Source organism: Macaca thibetana, chromosome 8, assembly GCF_024542745.1.
Source record: "Macaca thibetana thibetana isolate TM-01 chromosome 8, ASM2454274v1, whole genome shotgun sequence".
Taxonomy (NCBI): Eukaryota; Metazoa; Chordata; class Mammalia; order Primates; family Cercopithecidae; genus Macaca; species Macaca thibetana.
In genome coordinates, this window is record NC_065585.1 from 5,081,971 (window position 1) to 5,103,730 (window position 21,760).

At 48.8% G+C, this 21,760-nt stretch overlaps 2 protein-coding genes across 8 annotated transcripts in view; one reads left to right on the forward strand and one right to left on the reverse strand.

Moving 5' to 3' along the window:
• Positions 1-21,760, reverse strand: part of CHRAC1 (chromatin accessibility complex subunit 1) — an 873,427-nt gene that overhangs the window by 381,811 nt on the left and 469,856 nt on the right. The gene's annotated exons all lie outside the window — the stretch shown is intronic.
• TRAPPC9 (trafficking protein particle complex subunit 9) overlaps positions 1-21,760 on the forward strand; it is a 723,405-nt gene that overhangs the window by 327,697 nt on the left and 373,948 nt on the right. The window lies entirely within an intron of this gene.

Below are 21,760 nucleotides of genomic sequence, written 5' to 3' on the forward strand. Positions count from 1 at the left end.
CAGCTCAGGCTGCATCCCCCGTGCTGGCTAACTCCATGTGCAGACACCCTTCAGACCCCTCCTTGGCTCCAATGCCCTGGGCCAGCTTGCCCCTCCCTGGGATCGCTTCCTCTCCCTAGTTGGGTTCTTCACACGGCCTGTATGGGCTCCACCTCCAGGCCCCCGCACCCTGCTCAGGCCCTGAGATCTCACACACAGATGTCCACTTCATCCTCTTGGGGCACTGACTCTCCCCTGGGCGTCCCCCTCAGTGGATGCCACCTCACCTTGCAAGGTCAGACACCCGCCCCCGCAAGCCAGCCTCCCCTCCTCATGGATACCTGCCTGCCCTGCCTCACCCAGGAACCTCAGGCTTGCCTTGTTCAGAAAGGAAATGTACACCAATCTGTTGTTAAAGAAACAGATTTAAGTAGGGAATTAGCATATGCTTTAGAGGTGACTGGAGACTTAGAAAGAAGGACTTTGCTTCTGCTAACTGAAAATCCCCATGAAAATCAACCTTGTTGGCAGAGCAGCGAATCTGTAGGAGAGGAGTCTTCTTAACGGGCAGCTTAAATGACCGGGAAGTTGTCTGCTTTCAAAAGGAAGAAGCTTTGGGATCTCCCGTGTGCAGGCTTGTTCCTAGGACCGACTCATCGCCAGGAGGGCGTAACCGAGGCAGAATGGCTAGGTGGAAAGAGCAGTGGCTTTGCAGCTGGACAGAGCTGGCTCCACATCTAAGCTCCGCCATTGACTGGCTAAATCATGCCTACCCCTTGGGAGCCTCAGTTTTCTCTTGAAAAGTGTAGCATTGATAATCCCCGCCTCACGGGATGATTTTGAGGATCTGCTGTACAGGGAGCACAGTGGGTATTCAATAGTGCCAGTTTCCTGCCTTCACTTCTCTCAAAGAGAATGAATTTGCCTCACCCAGATTTTTTTGGAAAAATTGGACACAGTTTATACCCTAGCATTTGTCCCCACCCTTGGCCTTTAGCCTGCTCATCAACCTCAGACCATTAGTCACTGCTTGTTGCATGCAGTCTCCGTTCTGGCTGGGCACAGGGTGACCCACTGCGGTCTCTCTGTGAGCACCAGCTGTCTCCCGTGGACAGCTTGCTTACGCCGGAGCTGGAGTTGGTTTCCGTGAAAACTTGTGTGTGTGTGTGTGTCTGTGTGTGTGTGTGTGTTTGTGTGTATTTTTTTTTCTTTGCTCTAAAGTAAATGAAACCACACTTAGGCTGTCTCAGCACCGAGCATAATTGTGATTGAACTGTACTATGGTGATCTGAATTAGGCTGCCACTAAAGGAGCCACAGGAAAGTAAGATAAACATTTGTTGCCTTTGGTATTGATAAAAACAAATTAACACAATTGTAAATTCTAACTTTTGTATATGCCATTGTCTGTGCTGTCTTTGTTTTTGGCTGAAAAGCCCATTTAGCTCTTCACCATGAATCATTTTAGTAAGGCAAGTAGACGCTATCTCTGTTGGTTTATAACTCACCCTGCAAAAGCCACCACACTGCTTATACTTTCTTAATGCAGGTGAATTTATGCTTTAGAATTTATGACTTCAGGTTAATTCAGTAAAATCACCTCAGCTCTTATATTCTTGGGGACTCATTTTTGGCAAGAACCTGGTGGAGCCACACAGATTTGTAAACTCAGATTTTCTTTAGTGTCGTGGTTTTAGGCTCGTGCTAGTTTCTATATAGGAGCAATGTTTTTGGATATGGTAGCTATTTCCTGTGATGGGAATGCCTTTGCAATCAAGAACGTATCTCCTTTAATGTTTGTTGATAAAATGAAATGATTTCTGGAATATGCACTTTTATTATCAATGAAATCTGTGGTTTAAAAAAATCCTGAGTCCTTAACTTGATTATAAATCAAGGAGGCCAAGAGATACTTGTTTCTTTAGGTCCTTGGATATTTCTTGAGGGCCTGCTCCATGCCAGGTGCCAACCTTGCTGCTGGGATAGGGTCATAGATGAAGCATGGCCACTGTCCTCAAGAGGCTTAGCATCTGATTGAAGAGAGCTTTGTGATAATGCGTTTTATAGGGTATGATGTATGATTTAAATCACTGAAAATAAATTTAATTCTGTTTCTGAATACTCTGACATAGTTGGTCATGTATGTTCATGATTCTCTTCATTCATCCATTCATTTGTTCAGTCAATGGATAAATATGTCCTGAGCCCCTGTCCATCACACAGGTAGGCTTGGAGCATGCCTCACAGAGCTTCTGTCCAGATCCTTGTTTGTTGCAAATCTGCGTGTTTGAGAGACAACGATCAGACATTGCCTTTGAGCCAACTGCCATGCTAAATGCCTTTTTGCACTTGACCATCTTTAATTTCCAGAGCCCATTGAGAGGAGGGTTTCTCTCTCTTGGTTTGCAAGTGAAGAAGCGGTGTCTCCAGATACATATGTTAGAGATGCCCAGACATGGCTGCTGGAGAAAGGTAGACTCCAGTTCCAGACCCAGCTCTCCTCTGCCTCGTCTAGCACCCAGCCCCATCCGGGAAAGGATTGGGTGAGGATGAGAGCTCATGGCTGTCAGTGGTGTGCCATGAAGCTGGGGACGCACAATTAGTGATGTGTTCAGTGTCATCCAAATAGTGAGGGTCACAGCGCCCGTGAATCCACTCTTTGCCCCCAACCCCTGCCACGCCAGGCCCACCCTGCAGGATTTCAAGGCTTCCCTTCCACATCTCTGCCTTTGTGGGGCCTGGAGATGAGATTTGGTAAAGTTAGCCAGACTGAGCTACTTCTCGCTACTTATGCTCTGGCTAAATACACTGTCCTAATTAAATGTTTCTTTTTCATTTAACATTCCACAGTGCTGTAATTCAAATTAGAAAGCTGCTGTTTTGACAGATGATGTCATTTAATTTCAGGATCATTGTGCTTCTTGTATTCAACTGCAGACTAAATTGGACCCTATCTCAGAGCTTTTATCACTGTAAAATATTATGTTCTTACAAGTGTCTGATTAACTTCTCACGATGGGGTGTTTGAATTCCCTTCCGCCGATGTTCCTTGAGAGAACTCCTTGACATGGGACTGGGGGGCTGATTCGTTAACGTCTTTGTTTGGAACCTGGTGCCTGAGAGTCCGGTTCTGAAATGGACCTGTCAGTTTTCCTGTGTCTGGTGTCTCACACTTAAGATGCTCCAGATGGGGCCTACCGTGTCCCCTCTTCCAGCCTGGTCGTCTCCCTCCCTGGCCGTCTCAGTGGACATCCCGCACTGGGGAGCCAGGAGAAGAGCTGAGAGCAGCTTTGCCCCTCATCTGCTTTCCTCCGAGTCTGCTTGACAATCTCTTTCAAATCGACTTTACTAAGGAAGAAGTTACATACCACAAAATGCCCCCATTTGAATTGTGTAAAGAATGAGATTTGACAGGCCTGGCACGGTGGCTCACGCCTGTAATCCTAGCACTTTGGGAGGCCGAGGCTGGCGGATGACAAGGTCAGGAGATCGAGACCATCCTGGCTAACACAGTGAAATCCATCTCTACTAAAAATACAAAAAAAAATTAGCCGGGCGTGGTGGCACACACTTGTAATCCCAGCTACTCGGGAGGCTGAGTCAGGAGAATGGCTTGAACCTGGGAGGCGGAGCTTGCAGTGAGCCAAGATAGCGCCACTGCACTCCAGCCTGGGCGAGAGAGGGAGGCTCCATCTCAAAAAAAAAAAAAAAAGAATGAGATTTGACAAATGAACATGCCCAAGACCTAGAATGTTCCCGTCACCCACAGGTCCCCTGCACACCTTCCCTTCACCCCCATTCCCGGACAGACACTGCCATGCTTTCTGAAATGACAGATGACACCCTTTCCAGAGTTCCATGCCAATGATCTGTGACCTCGTAAACCTGAGTTGACCCCGTGGTCTGCGTGCCCCTGCTCCGTGCTGGTGACTAGGCTCCCATCGATTCTCCCTGGGTTGCTGCAGCCATCTGCTGAGCAGCACTCCTTTCGGTGCCTCCTCTGTCTCCAGAGTGATCTTTCCTAGAAACAACCCAGCTTGGTGGTTCCCTCTGAGTGCCCCTGGGCCAGTTACCTTTGAGGCCCTTAGGGAGGCCGTGTCCTGCCCCCGAGCTCTAGGTGGGCCTCTGCCTGCTGACCTCGGCTGCCGCATCACCATCAGCCCAGCTCCTGCCACTGTCCCTTGCCTCACTTCCCCTCGCAGCCCCTTGAGGAGGTGGGCAGGGGATGCTGCCGTCTCTCTTTGAAGAATGTGAAGAGCAGTGTCCGGGTTTTTTCTGAGGCCACCTGGTTGGGGGACAGTGATACCCTACAGTTTTTATCAAGAACTTGCCCTCAGGGTATGGGGCTTTCTTTCTAAAAATGGCAACATTTGGACCCAAATGTCTTCTTTTTAAGCTCTACAAAATATGAAACTACTTATTAATATTTCCTAGAGCCAAATAATGAAGACTCTTTTCTCTCAGTGACTACCCCTACTATGGCAGATCCTGTGATTACTACCAGGTATGTGCTGCCCTCCCTGTGGGAGGTTATACCCCCACCTCACTGCCTTCAGACTTCTAGAGTGATTGTGGTCCTCCTTTCAGATGGTCCTCCCCTGTGAGGGTCCTCCCCTGTGAGGGTCCTCCCCTGTGAGAGTCCTCCCCTGTGAGGGTCCTCTCCTGTGAGGGTCCTCCCGTGTGAGGGTCCTCCTCTTTAAGGGTCCTCCCCTGTGAGAGTCCTCCCCTGTGAGAGTCCTCCCCTGTGAGGGTCCTTCTCTTTGAGGGTCCTCCTCTTTGAGAGTCCTCCCCTATGAGAGTCCTCCCCTGTGAGAGTCCTCCCCTGTGAGGGTCCTCCTCTTTGAGGGTCCTCCTCTTTGAGAGTCCTCCCCTGTGAGGGCCTCCCCTGTGAGAGTCCTCCCCTGTGAGAGTCCTCCCCTGTGAGGGTCCTCCTCTTTGAGGGTCCTCCTCTTTGAGAGTCCTCCCCTGTGAGGGCCTCCCCTGTGAGAGTCCTCCCCTCTGAGGGCCTTCCCGTGAGGGGCTGTGCTTCCCTGCCTGGGCGGTGTCAGGCTTGGGTTTGTGGTTTGCTTTGGCCCCTGTGAATGGTCAGGGCACACGGTAGATGTAGTAATGCCCCTGCCCAAAGATGTCCACGTCCCGATGCTCAGACCTTGTGTATCAGACCTTGTGTACATGTGACCTGACGTAGCCAAAGGGACTTTGCTGATGTGATGAAGTTAAGGACCTTGAGAAGGGAGGCCATCATCCTGGATCATCCAGGTGGGCCCAGTGTCATCAGCAGGGTCCTTCTAAGAGGGAGGCAGGGCGGGGCAGAGAGAGGAGTAGGGGCTGTGACTATGGAAGCCAGAGGTTGGGGCAATGCAGGAAGGGGTCACAGCCAGGAAGAGCGGGCAGCCTCCAGAAGCTGGAAGGGGCTCAGGCAGAGTCCCCCCTGCACCCCACCCCAAGAACGCAGCCCTGGAGCCACGCCGGTGTGCAGGCTTCTGACCTCTACAACTGGGAGATTATCAGTTTGTGTTGTTTTAAGCCACTAAATTTATGATCATTTGTCATAACAGCAATAGGAACCTAATACAGGGGCACATGTAAACTGCTGAGCAGAAGTTTAAAGAGCCGATGGGGGGCTGTGGCCATCTTTCTTTTGCTTCCAGCATGAGGTGAGCAAAGTCCTGGTGGGGACACGTGCTTCTTCAGCCGGGGTCCAGAGTGAGACAGACATGGACCAGAGCCTGTCCAGTGAAGAAATGAACCTTGGTTGTAAGCCACTGAGATTTGGAGGTTCTTGTTACCACAGCATAACCTTGCCTCTCCTGATGGTCCCACTTCACCTGCACTCCTCACAAAGAACTCAAGACTTCCATTCATTCAGTAAATACTTTGCAGTGTTCTTTGATGGCCAGGCACTGTTTGGCCCCAGTATATAATCAGTAACAAACAGACACCAATTGTTCTTACTCTCGTGGAGCTTATAGTTTTCCTGGGAAGACAGAAAATAAATAAGCAACAGATGACTATGTAACTATAATTTTTGATGAGTGATGTGCAAGAAATACACGGGGCATGATGGAATAAATAAGGTGTGGTGGAGTAAGAAGAACCCAGCTGTGCAGTTGGGGTGGGGATCGTGGCTGGAGAGGAAGCAGCATGTCGGCACCCTGGATGCCCACGGCGGAGTGGGTGTGACTGGGCTGTGAGGGCAGGGCAGGGAGAGCAGATGTGACCAGTCCAAAGCTGGCAAGGCTGGGTTCTGCAAGGCCGTGGAGGTGGTCGGGGGTCTGCATTTGATCAAGAGGCAGTAGGTGCCAGGGAAGGGTTTTTCAGCAGGAAAGTGAAATGTGCAGTTTCACTTAAAAACAGATCCACTTGGGAGAATGTGAGCAAGAGGCAAGTGTGGCAGTGGGAGGTCCGGCTGGAGCACTTGTGAGCTTGGGTGAGAGTGGGGTGTCATGGCGGACGTGACTGTGGAAAGGGCTCTGAAGCGCTTTGTGAGGAAGAATGAGGGGTCGAGGACAGTGACCAGCAACAAGGTGGATGGTGCGGCCAGTTACTGAGATGGGAAGCCTGGAAGAGGATCAGGTTTAAAGGGAAAATTAAGAAATGTGGTTGAAGAGGCAGTAATTTGAGGTATCTGTGTGACATCCAAATAGAGATGTCAGATTGGCAGTTGTGTGGGTGCATCTTTCTCAACACATTAAATAAAAATAAAAATGTATAGGACCAAGTAACACTTTTCGATGTGCACATGCAGCAAACATTAAATCTATGCAAACTGTGAATGACCTCGTTCTCAGGATGGCTGTGGATCCCATGTTTCTGGCCCCAGCCTCACAAAATCATTTGGGACCTTCAAGATGGGCTCAGGTGCCCCTTCTTGAGAGAGGCTTCCTGAGCCTCACGGCTGAGTCACCTGCCTCCCGTCTGTGCTGCACACTTGCCTTGCAGCATGGAACCCCTCCTCAGACACTTGAGGCAGCTTTGTTCCTCTCTGCCGCTCCCTGCTCATTACCCGGTCTTTGAGGTACAGAAGAGGCACTGAGTTCTTCTTTGTGTTGAATCTAGACATACACTTAAAAAAATTTAATTCTCACAGAAACATCAGGATGTAGGCATTATTTCTCTTAGAAAGGGAAAACTAAGGCTTGGAAAGCTTTTATCTCTTAACCCAAGTCACAGAGGTAATAAATAGCAGATATGGGCACTGAATTAGATCTGAGACTTTTGTTCATTTCGACTATATGCAATAGTTATCTATTGCCTTCTAACAACTTGCCACAAATGTAGTGGCCTAGAACAACGTGTATTAATTAGCACACAGTTTCTATGGGTCAGGAGTCCAGGCATGGCTTAGCTGGGTCCTCTGCTTAGAGTCTGACAAGGCTGAAGTCAAGGTGTTGGCCAGAGCTGCAGTCTCATTTGAAGCACAACTGGGGATGGATCTGTTTCTGAGCTCCCTTTGATTGTTGGTGGAATTCAGTTATTTGTAGTCACAGGAGTGAGAGCTTTGGTTTCTAGCTGGTTATTGGCTGGAGAATGCACCTCAGCATCTAGAGGCCACCTGCAGATCCTTGACCCATTGAAGTTTCCCAGCATGACTGTTTGCATCCTCAAAGATAGTGTGGGAGGAGCACTTTGGGAGGCTGAGACCGGCGGATCACGAGGTCAGGAGATTGAGACCATCCTGGCTAACATGGTGAAACCCCGTCTCTACTAAAAAAAAAATACAAAAAACTAGCCGGGCGCGGTGGCGGGCGCCTGTAGTCCCAGCTACTCAGGAGGCTGAGGCAGGAGAATGGCGTGAACCCGGGAGGCGGAGCTTGCAGTGAGCTGAGATCCAGCCACTGCACTCCAGCCTGGGCGACAGAGCGAGACTCCGTCTCAAAAAAAAAAAAAAAAAAAAAAAAAAAAAAGATAGTGTGGGAGGGAGAAAGGGAAGTGGCGGCGGGGGGGGCGGAGAGAGAGAGAGAGAGACTGAGAGAGAGACGGACTCCAGCAACATGAGCCTACAGTCTCTTGTAATGTAATCGTATATGGGTAATCACATAGGTCCTACCACCTCTGCTTTAAGCAAGTCACAGGACCCATCCACATCCTCAAGGGAAGAGGATCACATAGTAGTATGAACACCAGAGGGTAGGGATCATGGGACCCCTTTAAGAGCCTGCCCTGCAGACACATGACCCTGCCCTATTTATCACTTTCACCCCTACTGGAAGGAGCACAGAGCTCTCCAGAGGATACCTTCAATAAGTGATGGTGAAGTGGAAGCCAGTGATTCTTCATCAAAGGGCCTATAGTTGAGTTTACAATAGGGTAGGCACACAAGTTTGCCTTTGGTAATGACTTCACAGTGTGCCTATAATTATAACATTGGCAGGAAAATCTAGGTCATCTCTCTGAATCCACTCTGTCCTCTCTGGGGCTTCTGTTGCTGCTGCTGCCTGGGCCCTGCCCCAGGCCTGCACCACTTCTCCCCTGGGTCACTGCAGCACTTTGTGCCCTGGCCTTCCTGCCTCTTCCTTACTGCCAGAGTATCTTAAGTGACAGTCTGACTGTGACTTCCCCATGGCTCTGAGATAAAACTCAAACTTCTTAGATAAACCAAGTTCTCCATGGTCTTTTCCTTTCTTGCTTCTCCAACCCTGACCCTTGGCACTGTCCCTCTTGCATCTCAAGGTCCAACAACACCCAGGCCCGTGGATGTTCTGATCACTCTGTTCTGTCTCAGGCCTTTGCACCCTTTGTGTTCTCTCCCTAAAAATCTCCTTTCATCTCCTTCCTCACTTAAATTTCCCACACAAATATGTGACTTAGTTAATTCCTACTTTTCTTTCAGGGTTACTCCTCAGTGGAGGCATCCCTGACATCCTGAGGGAAAGTTCATAGAGAACTCTTAGAGAACCCAACATCTTGCCTAGTGATTTGGTTTTATTCCTTGATCCTTAAAAAATATTTACCTCTGTATTCTCAGAAACTTCCACAGTATTTGTTGACGGCATGTGCCCCTCACATCTTGATTGAATGGGTGGATGGATGGTTGAGTGGATGATGTTGGATGAATGGATGTTGGATGGATGGATGTTGGATGAATGGATGGATGGATATTGGATGGATGGATGTTGGAAGAATGGATGGATGATGGATAGATGGATGGATGGATGTTGGATGGATAGATGGATGTTGGATGGATGGATGTTGGATGGATGGATGTTGGATGGAAGAATGGATGTTGGATGGATGGATGGATGGATGTTGGATGGATGGATGATGGATGTTGGATGAATGGATGGATGTTGGATGGATGGCTGGATGTTGGATGGATGGATGTTGGATGGATGCATGTTGGATGGATGGATGGATGTTGGATGGATAGATGGATGGGTGTTTGATGGAGGGATGGATGTTGGATGGATGAATGGATGTTGGATGGATAGATGGATGGATGTTGGATGGATGGATGTTGGATGGATGGATGGATGTTGGATGAATGGATGGATGTTGGATGGATGGCTGGATGTTGGATGGATGTTGGATGGATGGATGGATGTTGGATGGATGTTGGATGGATGGATGGATGTTGGATGGATGTTGCATGATGGATGGTTGTTGGATGGATAGATAGATGGAGGCTGGATGGATAAGAGTATTGCAGAAAAGCTGTGTGGAAGTGAAAATCTTAAAAACAAAATCTATTTAAAATTCCTTCTTGGGAGAAGCGCTCTATATTGTATTAATTAACTCAGCTGGCTAATCAGGGAAATGCTAACGATCTCTCCTTCCAGTTGCTGAGGAGAGGTGCTGGAAGAGTACCCGCCTCATTCATCATTTCAGCTCAGGGCTGGTTGTGTTTATTTTTCTGGTAAATAAGGAAAAGAAATTACACTATACTTTGAGCTGAAGGTATTTTCTATTGGAGTTCAAGGCTGCCTTAATTTCCATCTTGTGGTATAAGTTATCTAACTCAAGGCTGGGGCTGTGTCGCCTCTCATCTGCCACAGTGCCTAGACCAGTGCTGAACACATACATGCCAAAAACCCAGGGGTTACCTTAAGAAATAAATCCTAAAGGATGTGCTATGTCAGTTTATCTTCATTCGCTTTCTAAACATCTACTGACCACCCATTATGTGAAACTGTGGCGTCCTGGAATCTGAATGGGACTTGGAAGGAATTCAGTCTTGCCAAGGGTACTGAGATGTGTATAGAAGGAAGTAGGTTAGAGGGAGATGGAGGGAAATACTGCGAGAAACCCACAAACAGTTCCACAGGAGCCCAGGTGAGAGGAAGAGGGGTTCCTTTCTGGTTTGGATGAACTTGGAAGGTTTTAATAGAGAAGGTGACATTTGAGAGACCCCATGGTATGAGGTAGAAGAATTTGGAGTTAAAGACCTGGTTAATATCCCTGGTTTATTTCTCAGCATGAGCCACTCTGAAGATGTTACGCGACCTCTTGTTACCTCAGTTTTTAACCCCAAAGATGGGAATGTTACTATGTACCCAAGTGTGTATATATGTGATGGTCTAATGACTTAATAGGCTATGGAAATGCCTTGAGGGATTACGTTCATCTTCATTAGGTTGTGGGAGCTGGCCCTTAGAGGGTGGCTGGGAGTTGCACATGAAGAAGAAAGCACTTTATAGCCAGAGGGGCTGATAGGAGGCTGGGGTGGGGCGAGCCGTGGAGTGAGGATGCGTCTGGTCAGCGGTGCTGGTGGCATGGTGGGGACTTGCGGGAAAGGGGGTTGGGAGGAACCACTTGAGGGGCCATCCTGAAAGGACTTCTGTTTTGCCCTATCATGCATTACGTTTTTGCTCAGCCAATTCATCCTGATCACAGTTTTCTTAGGCTATGGCTAAAATTAGCCTGAGTTTCCTGAACTCATTCCAGATGACAGCCCTGTGTGCTTGCTGGCTGCAGGACGCCACGCCTGGCATGGTTCGGCTGGCCTTCTTTTTGTCCTCGCCTCCTGCTGTGCACTCCGGCTTTCCACTTCTCTTTTCCCCTGCCTTGTCTTGCTGTGACACAGTTGTGCCTACCTGGGTCTCCTGGAGATGCTTACACTTCAGATGGCCTTGGCCTGACGTTAGACTGCATTTGGAAGGGGCCCATTTAAATGAAGACCCTTGACTGTAGTTAACAAAATCACCTTCACGCTGTCGTAAGCCAAAGAGGGACTGTCCTAGTGTCTCACAGGAAGCCAGGACACACTGCAGGGCCAGGCTGCAGGTGGAACCTGGGCTGGAGAGTCCTCAGAACCAGCCTGCCGGACTCTCCACACCACTGTGCACTGTCACTCAAGTGCTGTCACTTGCTCTGTGGCTTCTCATCCTTCCTTTGTCTTTTTCTATGCAGTGGCTCCTCTGCTGCTTCAAACCCATGCCCCTCACCCATAGCTGTCTCAGCCCCCAGTTCACATCATGACAGATGAGACCTACAGCCTGATAGGATTCTCTCAGCACCAACTCCAGACCGGCAGGTGGAGGCATCTTATTGGCCCAGCTTCTATTACGTGTCCTTCTCTGGTCCTGCCACCTGGGGCCAGTGGGACCTGAGCCCCTTAGTGACAGACATGGCTACCAAAGGCCTTTCCTGTGCACAGACGATGGTTCACAAAGAAGGAGACCATTGTGGGCTAGGAAGAGACTTCACAGGGTATCCACTAAGGTACTCAGATGTTGCTGAATCCTTTGACTACTAACCTGGAATCTCTGGAGCCTCTTGAAGGCCCTAACAGTTGAAATGATGGATGTTCATTCATTAAACATGTGCTAATCACCTGTAATGGCAGGCGCTACCTACATTCCGGGGGTGAAGCGTGTGTTGCAGTAGTTGCTTTGTTCTAGCTGGACTCAGGTGAACTTCCTGTCCGGTTCCCTTTCCAGGCAGCTGGGCTGTTGTGTGGGTGCTGTAGCCACTGGGGTCTCCCTCCTCGGTATCAAAGCACCACCCACATGCATCTCATGGAGCTTTGCCTGGAGCAAATCTTGGTTTCTGATTTAAATGGGATTAATAGTGACCATTTCATAGAGTTTGTGAGGTAAAAATGAGAAAATATATTTGTATGGACTTTGTAAGCTCTAAATTAGTTACACAGTTATTATTTCAAATTCCTAGTGGTTACAGGTAAACGGTATAGTTCAGTTCTGAGAGGTAAATTACAAAAGCATTGTTGGTCTTTGAAGCTCTTTAGCGTGAGAGAAATCTATTTTTTGTTTTCTAGACAATGTACATTTGATGTTGTATCTTGTAACTGTAGTGATGAATCAGAATTTATTTTCCAAATTCTCTTTGAGAGAAAAAAACATCAAGCTTACTTTTGCTGCTCAATGAGTTCTGTTGTGTAGCATGTTAGAGGCTCACTTACTTCCTATGTTTGTTTTTTCACTGCTCAGCACTAAATAAAAGCTGCCACCATATGCCTTGCTATGGTTTGAATGTTTGTCCCCTCCAAAACTCATGTTGAGATTTAATTGCCAGTATAATAATGTTAAGAGGTGGGGCCTTTAAGAGGTGATTAGGGCATGAGGGCCCCACTCTAATGAGTGGGCATAATGATTTCATAAAAGAGCTTTGGGGAGTGAGCTCTCTTGGCCCTTCTGTCTTCCTGTCATGTGAGGAAGCAGCGTGTCCTCCTCCAGAGGATGTAGCACGCAAGGTACCATCTCGCAAGCAGAGAAACCAGGCTCTCACTTGCTAGAGCCTTGATCTTGGACTTCCCAGCCTTCAGAACTGTGAGCTAGTTGCTCCTTATAAAGTACCCAGTCTCAGGCATTCTGTTACAGCAGTACAAAATAGACTAAGATATGCCTACTGTGTGGTGAGCACTTTGCATGTATCATCTCATTTTTATCCTTACACCAGTCTACAAAGAACATATTATCTCCACTTTACAGATGGAGAAACTGAGTCTTAGTGTGTCAAAATGATGTGCACAGTTAAGTCAGTAAGACTCTCAGACTCCAAAGACTCTTCTCTTCCCTTAGTACCCTGCTAGCTCAAGGGTCAGAATAGGGCGGTGTTAGAACTTCAGGTGAGAGGACATCTCCTCCTATTTGTGTCGATCCAGCCTGTGACCGGTTGCTCTGGCTGCATCTGGGTGGTTGGTGTGGGAGAGCCTGAACTCCGCCCACTCAGCCCCACCATTGCTGCTTCCCCCACTGTAGGAAACCTCTAGGGTACCTTTGGACTGAGAAACCGTAGATCACTTCTCTAGCTTGTCAGCTGCTGCCAGAAGGGTGTACCTCAGACCTGAGCAGCGCCTGGGGTAACTTCTACTCAAAACCACAGCAAGCATTTGTTGTCTTTAAAACACAATAGCATCATGAATCAATTTTAGTGCTGGAGAGATATATGTGACTCTTTAAAATGGTCCCCTAAAATATGTAAATTACAGGCATCAGCATCAGTAAAATAACGGCAATGCCAAACAAATGACTCATCACCTTCCCTCAGGTTCTGTACAATTCTTACCTTCTCTCAAAGGAAAAAAACTGAGTGCTTAGTTGGCTGCTTAACTGGATTCCTTTGAAATTTCACAAGAAGAGAACACATCACATGCAGAATTGGTGCCTCTAGGGGAGTGATAATCGTTACTTTTAGGTATGAATTTTCTGCCTCTGAATGGTGGTCGTGGATTCTTTTAACAGGTGCAAAATAAACCCTGTCCAGCTTCCATATAGCTGCCAGCATGGCCTTTCTATAATGCTGGTACGATCACATCTCACCCTACTTTAAACCTTTTCATTACTGCTAATTGCCTTAAGAATAAAAAATTTACCCCCTTAGCCCATCAGACAGACACACACCCTGCCCCTGCCTCTCCCTGTCCCCTCGTATCCTGCGTGCAGTTCCTGGGCTCACTGTTCTTTGTCACACCTCTTTGCCTGCTGCCCCCTCTGCTGGGAACAGCCTTCCTCACCTTTTATGCTCGTGAGCTCCTTCCAATCTGTGCTCAGGCACTGCCTTCTATGCAGTCTTTCCTTCCTCCAGTAATAATCATAATCCACACCTGCTGTGTACCAGGTGTTCTTGTAGGTGTTCACGAGCACTGTCACATTCACTCGTCACACCGTCCCTTGGAGGGTGACTATTACCGGCCCTTGGAAGGAGAACAAGGGCCCTGGGCACAGCATCCTCAGTGTCCCATAGCCCAAAAGTGTGGAACAAACCTTTAGGCCCAAATCTGGTTCCAAAGGCTGTATGCTCTTCCCTTCGCCAGGCCGCTTCTCCCAGATGATTATCCAGCCCCTGCTCTGTGCATTCACTCTACAGCTAGGCCTTACTGCATCCACCGGTTCCACATCCTTAGATTCAAGCAACCATAGATTGAAAATATTTGGAGGAAAAAAAATAATACAACCGAAAAAATACAGTATAACAGCCAGGTGCAGTGGCTCACACCTGTAATCCCAGCACTTTGGGAAGCCGAGGCGGGTGGATTATGAGGTCAGGAGTTCAAGACCAACCTGGTTAAGGTGGTGAAACCCCGTCTCTACTAAAAATACAAAAAAATTCCCTGGGTGTGGTGGTGGGTGCCTGTAATCCCAGCTACTTGGGAGACTGAGGCAGAGAATTGCTTGAACCCGGGAGGTGGAGGTTGCAGTGAATTGAGATCATGCCACTGCACTCCAGCCTGGGCGACAGAGGGAGACTCCATCTCAAAAAAAAAAACAACAAAAAAACCAAAAACAACTGTTTACAAAGCACTTACATTGTATTAGGTTGTAAGTAAGTAACCTAGAGATGATTTAAGGTACACAGGAGAATGTGGGTGACATGCAAATACTGTGCCATTTTATACCGGAACTCAAGAATCAAGGACTTCGGTGTTTGTGGGGTTCCTGGAGCCAGTTCCCCATGGCTACACTTTTTATTGCTACAATTAGCAAACTCTATTGTCATTTATTACCTGCCGTTGTACTTTGCTTCCATTGTGGGCTTCCTTCAGTCAGGAAGTATCCTGCTTTATTCTTCTCTTTCCTTCCATGGTCTAGCACAGCCCCAGCTCTCAGGAGGTGGTCAGACTCCTGATTGAACTTAATTGAATGTATTATTCCGTGGATATTGCATCTTTTTCATTGAGTCCTATGTTGTTACTCACATATTCCGGATCATCGACAATTCCCTCCCTCCTCTTGTCTCTTGGCTCCTTTTACTTGCTTCCTCTTGCAGAAACTTTCTGTGTTTCCGAGGAGGCTTTGCAGTTCTCCCTCCCGCTCCCATATGCTTCCTCCTCACGTGCCACGTATTTGCTCTCCTAATCGCAGGCACTTCACCTCTTCCCTCCTTCTTTGTCTTTAAGTCTTGGATGTAATGACCCAGGGCCTAAAAGCAATTATAAAATGATTGCATCAGTGACGGATGGTCCTATTATGATTCCATCCTGTGCTGGGATTAAAGATTTTACCACAAAGTGCCAAGGATGGCTACATTAATGTCATCTTTCTGATCAAGCTTAATTCAAATTTTTGTCGATGAGAACACTCAAATTAATGACATTATGATATCAGATTTCTACTTTGGACTACATGGCCCTCAAGTGTCATGTGTCTTTTGCAGCGTCAGCAGTTGCTGTTAGGAATATTTTCTTTTGGGAGGGTTTTTTTTTTTTTTTTCCTTCAGTTCTTTTCGTCCTTATGAACCCATCGCTAGGCACATAGAGGCATTCATTGTTGACTGGTTCGCTGGAAAATGGCCTGGGGATGGTGTTGCATTGACTCCTCAAATGTAAGGAGTGCCTTCTGACCTGGAGGTGTTAGTCTAGGTGATGGGATTGGAAACAGGAGTAACAGTCCCCGCTCGGAAGCAGAGTGAGTTTTGTGAGGAACTCAGACCAGCCACCAGCCATGCGACCAGAGGCGCTACTGGGTGCTGCTGAAGTATGCGAGAGGCACCTCACTCAAAGGAAGGGCTTAGGGAGGGATTCTGGAAACAATCAGTTCTGATCAGAGACTTTGAGGCAGCTCTTAAGTAAATGAGCCAGAAGTTCCGCGGATGAGCGGGCTGCACAGGCTTTGACTGTGTCCGGGACTCTAGTGTGGACATGTAGAGGGCCTTTTGAGTTGAGGGCCAATTAAAGGTTGGGAGGTGAAAACTCCACGTGCACCACTCATCAAGTTGGCAGCGGAGAATTCAGTTTATCAGTTCTACTCATGTGGGCTTCCCTCCCTGGAGTTGAACTTATCCCCCAAAACTTGAGGAACCTGCCTCTGTGACTTGGGGTGTAGGAAATGGAAGTTGTTGCTTCCTAGGGACAGGCAGAGCCCAGGTTCACAGTGGAAGGTCCCTGCTGAGCCTGCCTGGCGTCTCCTCCCTTACTTCCCCACACCCAGGACTCCCTCTGAGCGGTGAGTGGCCAGGCAGGTGCCTGTTCCTGCAACCCTAAAGCCAGGAAGGGGTGGTCTCTGTCCCCATCCTTAACATAGAAATCACCACCCGACATTTTTGCTGTATGAAAACAGTTCATCCTGCCATGGTAAGTGATGGCAAACATCTGTGTCATTTCATTCTCAAAGGCCCACCTTCTGTGCTGCCTACTTCTGGACACTTTCCTGATGGTCCTGCTGGAAATACCGTCCCAGCCGCCATGAGTTTGAGAGCAGGCTTCAGCCTCCCCATGACACAGCACATGCTGCCTGGGATGGCACTGCTTGTGTCATTCTCCCTGAAATGAAGCACCTGTGTCCAGTGGACTATGTTATATTTGTCGAAACTTCACAGGACATCGGTCACCGCTGGGCCTGTGCTCTTTCCTTTCTTCACCCATCTCTCTGTTCCCCACATAATATTAGACATATTTCCAACCCCTGAAATTCCCAACTGCTCTCTCATATATAAGTAAGCAAAGGAAACATTATGTGGGAGAATTTTTTTTTTAGTCAAGAAAAGAGGAATTTAGGCTGGGTGCAGTGGCTCATGCCTGTAGTCCCAACTACTCGGGAGGCTAAGGCAGGAGAATCACTTGAACCCAGGAGGTGGAGGTTGCAGTGAGCCGAGATTGTGCCACTGCATTCCAGACTGGGTGACAGAGCGGGACTCAGTCTCAAAAATAAAAAATAAAAAAAAGGAATTTAAAAAATAGCGATATGTCTGGGATATAGCATGATGCAAGCCCCCAAATCAGACAGACCTGGGTTTGAATTGCAGCTCATGATCTGCAAGGCCACCTATTAAAAGTGGGGCCTCTAAGTAGAATGTCTTCACCTGTGAATGTGGCCATTCTATCTGACAGGCTGTTATGAGACTAGGAGATGATGATGAACCCGCTGTGACCTGTAGTTTCTTCTGGAAAGATGGGGACAGCTCACAGATCTGTTGAGAGGGTGAAAAATCATGCATCTCCAGTGTCCAGCCCAGTGCCTGACATGAAATGGAGGCTTACTGGAGGGGACCTCCGACCATTATCTGGAATTCTCCATTACTCTCCTCGCACCTGTCCTACCAACATCTGGAATTCTCCGTTATCTCCTCGCGCCCAAGGCAAGGCGAGCCAAAGCTTCCCATTGACGTGTCAGTTTTAATATTCCTCCTCTGTTTATGAACATGGCCAAATTGATGAAGGAGAAGGGCTACCCAAAGAGGTTCTTTTCTGGAGAAAGCTGTGAATATTTTATGAAACATACCACCAGGTCCTGCCATGGCGCCTGTGCCTGAGCCTCCTGCAGGAGTCACCTTATTAAGATGTCCCCGTTGATGGAGTGTGCTGGCACATACAGGGAGAGCTTGCTTCTTTTCAGAATCACTCGAAAGTCATAAATATTTTAAGGAGTTTTATCTGCCCACTGTTTTCTGTATATTAATCTGTCACACTGATCACTTTTCCAGGACAAAGTATCTTGCCTTGTTCTTACCAGTGAGTTGCAAATCCTGCTGTCAGTGTCTTTCCTTTCTGTTTTACCTCTGTTTTGAAGGAAAGTTCTATGTTGTCCTCATCCATACATTGGGACTCTTTTAATGAATGAATGACTCTCATGCCTGAGAAACGTGAGCGTGTGCACCCGGGTTTGTATCTTAGGGAGACCTGCTCTGGGCGTCTCGCTCTGCTCACGGGCATCAGTGCAGCTGTCACTGAGTGCCCACCTTGTTCCAGGTGCTGTTAGGTAGGGGGCTGTGTGGGGAATGTACATTGTTCTCTGTGCTCCTGCTTCCCCCCACCACGTTCCAGGGGCAGCAACAGCGAAGTGACCAAGGAGCACAGCATGGGGTTAGGGTGCTCATGGAGCTGGCAGCCAAGGTGCTGAGGCCAGCCTGGGCAGAGGCAGGTGGAGAAGAGTCTGGATGGGTGTGTTGAAGGCAGTGACCTCTGAGCTTGCCTGGTAGGAGGAGCTGACCTCACTGAGCCTCAGGGAATCTGGTCAGCCTGTGCCAGGTTTAAGGCCCAAACTGAGGAGTAACTGAAAAAGGAAGGGACTTTTAATGGATGTATCAGTCAGGGTCCCACAGGAAATAGGCAGCATACTCAGAGGGGTGACTGGGGACAGTTTAATAAAGGGGACTTTCCAAGGGCCTGCGTGGTAAAGGGAAACCCAGGAGGCATGGGAAGCAGCCTGGGGCTAGCAGCAGCTGGGGGCTTTAGACCCTCCAGGTAGAAGGACAAGAGGAAGCAGTTACCCAAACCGGTGGGGAGCTGCTGCAGGGGGATCTGCTGCAGGGGGTGCAGAGGGGAGCTGCTACAGTGGGAGCATGGGGGGAGCTGCTACAGGGGGTGCAGGGGGATCTGCTGCAGGGGGAGCTGCTGCAAGGGAAGCATAGGGGGAGCTGCTACAGGGGGTGCAGAGTGCAGAGGGGACCTGCTATGGGGGGAGCATAGTGGCAGCTGCTACAGGGGGTACAGAGGAGAGCTGCTGCAGGGTGTGCAGGGGAGAGCTGCTGCAGGGGGTGCAGGGGAGAGCTGCTGCAGGGTGTTCAGGGGAGAACTGCTGCAGGGGGTGCAGAGGGGAGCTGCTGCAGGGGGTGCAGGGGGAGCTGCTGCAGGGTGTGCAGGGGGAGCTGCTGCAGGGGGTGCAGGGGGAGCTGCTGCAGGGGGTACAGAGGAGAGCTGCTACAGAGTGTTCAGGGGAGAGCTGCTGCAGGGTGTGTGGGGAGAGCTGCTGCAGGGTGTGCAGGGGGAGCTGCTGCAGGGGGTGCAGGGGGATCTGCTGCAGGGAGAGCTGCTGCAGGGGGAGCATGAGGGGAGCTGCTACAGTAGGAGGATGGAGGGAGCTGCTACAGGGGGTGCAGGGGGGACCTGCTGCAGGGGGAGCTGCTGCAGGGGGAACATGGGGGGAGCTGCTACAGGGGGAGCTGCTGCAGGGAGAGCATGGGGGAGCTGCTGCAGGGGGTGCAGAGGGGAGCTGCTACAGGGGGAGCTGCTATAGGGGGAGCTGCTGCCGGAGGGCAGCTGGGCTCTTTGGGAAGAGCAGAGCAGAGCCTGGCAGTCCGGGGTCAAGGGAGCAACTTGCAGCCCTACTCTCTGCTGTCTCCTCTGTTGCCTCCCATGGGCTGAGCCTGGCCAGAAGCTCAGGGGCATGCGGAGCCTGTTGATACTGTCACCTGAGTCTGCCTCTTGGAACACAGCACAGGGTGGAAGCAGATCAGGAGGAGCATACAGAGCATGTTCAGCATGAAGGGTTTAAGTGTAATTAATTTTTACAAGGATTCAAAGCCCAGTCCCCCCAGCTTCTGTTGACTTTCCTCAGCATTCATCAGATCAGGAAAGTGACCTGGGCAGCCGGGGTGGTCCAGGGTAAAACACGGGGCTGTGTCTGTCATCTGTTTTGATGTTGTCAGGTGGGAGAGATTATTGGTTGGCAAATGAGGAAAGGAATTTTTTGGGAGGTTCAATAACTTGCCTCATATCCCTCAGTTTTTGACAGGGTGGAATGGGAAGGCACCATTGACCCTTAGCTGCTTCTCACTATACCCACAACCCTCTGAACACAGTAGAGTGCAGTAGATTACACTCATATTTTTTTTTCTTATTTAATCCTTAACCCTGAGGGATATATCGTATAGTATTTTTTTCAAGGTGATGCACCTAGTAAATGGCAGGCCTGGAATTTAGACCCAGATATGTTTGTATCACTGTGCCACGTGGTCTGTTTTGTCTTCATATTTTTGAGTGGCAATCATATTTTGCTAGGACTTGACCCTCCCAGATGATCATCATCCATTTTGACCAATGGTGACCTTGCATTTAATGACCTGCTGCTGGTTATTACCAGACTGACCTGTGTCCCGGTTTGTCCGAGACAGGCCCTGTTCATACTGCCCAGGAGTGATTAATAGTGCTCCCTCCCCATCTCAGAATGTCCTGGAGTCACTCGGGTTGTCCTCCTGGTGCTCAGCAGGTGGGGGGGGGCCTCTGTTTGTCTCTGTGCTCTGCCCACAGATGGCGAGAGGCTTGTGTCGACCTTACCTTCCCTTTGCTTGTGAGGCATCACTTTCATTATGTAATTTTTATAAAATCTGAACATGTACCTAGAGGCATTTTGGAATCACATTTGTTTCAGAATTGGAAAGGAAAAGTAAAGTATTTTGGGTAGTTATAAATTACCTCTGTTTTGGTTTTTGGAAACTCCATTTATATTGCACTGTTTTTCAGTAAGTAAAAAGGCTTCTCGAAATAAGGAAAAGAAAAAAATATCTCCCCTCTGGATAGTGGTTTTCAATCTATTCTTAGTCATAGGATGTTGCTGCTTCAAGTGAAACCTTCACAGATCCCCCAAATACATAACAGATAAATGTCACACTGCTCTCGCTGAAGCCAAATAGTAGCTGCATGGGTCATGGGGAACATCCGGCCAGTGAATTCCCTGCATACTTGCTGAGGGCCTTCTGCACACCGCGCGTGCTTCTAGGCACTGGGACACAACAGAGAACAAACCAAACCAAAAACACCATTAGGAAGATGCTCTTCTAAGGTGGGGGAGTCTGACAACCACCCTTCAAAAAGGCTTCATCCTTTCAACTTAGCTTCCTGGTCATACACACCTGGGAGGCCTGAGGGTAGGAGTAGCTGTGGGGGCTGGGAAGGCCCTGGGCAAGGGGGCGAATCAAGATTTGTACTACCAAAATGCTGTGAAGTCACATTGACACTTCGCTTTCAGCGCCTTCTCTGGGTCAGGCACCGGGCTGGGTATGGTGCAGAGCTTCTATGTGACTGGGTTGGGGATGAAAGACCAAACGAGCTCATCAGAATTGAGCAAGTGCTGCCCATCCATTCTGAGAGGCTGCCAGGGATCTAAGATGTGTGACGACGGGCTGTGGGCTGTGCCCCTAGAGCCTGTGGGCGCAGGGCTGGGCATCTGCAGTTTGGCTTCTGATTCTGGTTTTCCAAATAACTAAGAGACTTATTTGATAATTATATACTTGGCTATTTACCTTCTCTAGGACTCAGTTTCCTTATTTGGAAACAGAGGACTGTACTGGGAAATTCTCAACCCCCCACCCACCCCCTTCTCTATTCATCCTCCACAGATTTATGAATCAGTGAATTTTGAGTTCAGATATCACCCAGAGGATAGCCTGTCTATATATAAACACATGTATCCTCATATCTACATGCATATATATGTGCATGTCTGTCTCGTCTCCCTACACCCCACCCCCACCACACACATTTTGAAAACCAAGAGCCCCATACTTGCTCTTCCTGGCCTAAATTGTGGGCAAGATGGAAACTGCCAGACTTTAAATGTTTCACTCCTCTCTGCCCTGTACAGATTGAGTCTCCGTGCTGCCTCTGTGACCCCCAATCAGAGTGCACCATGCATGCCTTCCCACCTCCCTTAGAATAAAGCCCACAC